Source organism: Cucurbita maxima, unplaced genomic scaffold, assembly GCF_002738345.1.
Source record: "Cucurbita maxima cultivar Rimu unplaced genomic scaffold, Cmax_1.0 Cma_Scf00106, whole genome shotgun sequence".
Classification (NCBI taxonomy): domain Eukaryota; kingdom Viridiplantae; phylum Streptophyta; class Magnoliopsida; order Cucurbitales; family Cucurbitaceae; genus Cucurbita; species Cucurbita maxima.
The window spans coordinates 129,212-132,081 of NW_019272122.1; positions in this window are offsets into that span (position 1 = coordinate 129,212).

Genomic DNA, 2,870 nt, shown 5'->3' on the forward strand with positions numbered 1-2,870 from the left:
CATTTTAAAGCAAGCAATTAACTAAATTATTACATTAATAATTAAAGATAACTTGAATCGCTCCCGAGGATCACGAACTGGGCGAACCAACCCTTAAAAACGTTGAACCGGACCCCAACGGCAGAAAAAACACCCGAACCTCCTCTTCCAACTTCTTCTTCGGTTCAACTTGCTATCTCTTCCATTTTAAATCAATTACAATCTAAAATGAACTCTAATGACTCCATAAAAATTACAGACCTTTCTTCACTCATTAAAGCCCACACACATTAGGCTTGTTACAATAATGGTATCAAATGGAAGCATAAAAAAAAAAAAAAAAATGCCAAAACAAAAAACATCCACTTTAACCACAAAATTTCATTCATGAAATAGTACCCACCATGCTCAAATTAATGCAAATAAAGTGCCTAAAACTTGCTTTGATACGAATTGATGGAGTAAATATAACACATGCGGAAGTAATTTGGATCTTATGCACTCTTAGAACATCAATTATTGTAAATAACTAACATGTTCAAGTATTAAAACTCAAGGTGTTTAAATACTAACCTTTTGTAGTTCAAATTCCTTTTTCCCCACGAACCGGTTTCGAACCACCACTAGCGTCCTCTCCACTATTCTCCGGCTTTAGAACAGAATTGTGGAATCTGGTGAGTGACTAAACTTGGGAGGGATTTAGTATATATGAAGAGCGTGTCAGAGTGTTTCTCAAGGTTTTTCCAAGAGAGACCTTCCATGTACCTTGATCACTCTATTTATAAAGTTATGTTTGAATGTTCATGCAAATTTGAGTTAACCAAATTTTGACACCTCAAAATTCCACTAATTCAAACATGGATTTTTCCATTAAATGAAGTCAACATTTTGACTTTCTTCATTTTAATTCAATAATTAATTTGAATAATTAATTTCAAATTAAAATAATATTAAATGATTAATTAAACAATTTAATTAATATTTAACATAAAATAAAATGTCAATCCCAGTAAATACCGAAACATATTGATTATTAATCCCTATTGGTATTTAAAATATTTAAATCTTATTTAAATATCTCCGATTCACTCTTTTTGTTTAATTCATAATTAAAAAAAAATGCAGTTAAATATATCGTATATATGTAGCGCATATTCCCTAATTTGAATTTGATCACTTCGAACTCACTCGTCAAATTGTTCTATGATTTAGTCCGATATGAGCTAACAGAGGGACCTAATGGACCTACTGATCATGGGCTCCAAAGATCCGAGATGAACTAGCTAAACTCATTAACCTTGTTAACCAACATTTGTCAACTACTAGGACACTTCACTATAGCCTAGTAGTTGCACTCCCCTCATTTTAGATATATTTCTGTCCATTTGATATAACCACGATTAGTAAGTCGATCCTTCACAGGTTGTTCGTAACTAGAGATTAGTCAATTTACCATTTTATCCCTAAAGTTACTCCTTGTTTCTTAAGTCTCACTAATTCTCTAATGAACAATTGATTTCTGGTCCAACCACCAAACCGAATCCCTCTCGGGCCAATGAGAGGGTGGGGCCCCTTGTTCAAGACTTGAAGTAAGTACTTAAGGGAACAACCTCTCTACTAACCCTAAAAGCGGGTAGGAGTGAATTCCATCTTACACCCTATGTCCCCAGCTATTCACCAAGTCTTACTCTTGAAATTGAAGGCTCATTGAGTCGGCGAACTCGAGCCACTCTCACCCATAAAAATCTAAGGATAATTTCGAACAAACAGGAGTTCATAGTTAACTCAGGATTATGATCGAGTTACCTAGGTCATCGAATGAAAAAATCAGTCTCAACAGTAAACGACATTATAAAGTGAGAGTGATTTTCTTCATGGTTCTAGGATAAGGTACTCAGCCTTATCCATGTACTATAGGTTATTTTGACTATATACTTTAACTTGATCCACTCTTATGTCTTTACATATAGTTCAAGTAATCATAATATATCCAGAAAATTCTTAGTTTATTGAATTTAGATTAATGATTATAAAATTCACTTTATTCAATAACGATCTTTACTGAATAAACATCAATAATAACTTTATTGAAAATAGAATATGTCTTTGTTTACAAACTATGAGTTTTAGGATATAAAATCCAACAGGGAGGTGTTAGAGAGTTGCACTGTCACAGAGGGTTGTCGTTCCAGAGTGTCAGTCCGTTGTCGGTCTTTTAGAGTCTTTTGTATTTCATTTTATATTTGTAATTCCTTTTGTAATAATTTGAAACAAAACTTTCTCTCTCTTTTGTTTTAATTAAATAGTATTTTTATCTTTTATCTTTTACCTTACTTTTCTTTCCTTTTCCTTTCTTTTTGTTTATTTGTAATTCCCGATTTTTAATCTGATCAAAGTCTAACTTTATTTAGGACCTAACAGCGAACTTTCAAGAGTTTTGGAGCTCGTAATTAGCCAAAAAAATAAGTTTCGAAGGGCACGATTCATTCCCGTAAGTAACCACACGGATGAATTTATGAAGTAATACTTGTAGGGTACGCTTGGTTTTGCATGCATGCTAGAGCAAATTATCCTTAGGTGGCTAGATCTAAAGATCTTCTGTACTTATAAAGTTAAATTTATATCTGTTGGACTTGTAGCCTTTATGAGATTTAGTACTCGATGTTTGTATGCTTGCTGGACTATCTTTCTACTGCTTTTATCCGTTCATACTATGTGGGTGAACTGGAGGATTTGTGTATATGCGCTCCGGGTGTTGATGGATGATATTTCCCTGTTGAGCTTGTATGGCTGTATGTGTTGTTAATCATACATAAACTTATGTTGAATGATTAGGTGAACTTAAGATATGATTGATAAGTTGTAGTGTTGAGATATGCCTAGGGTGAACT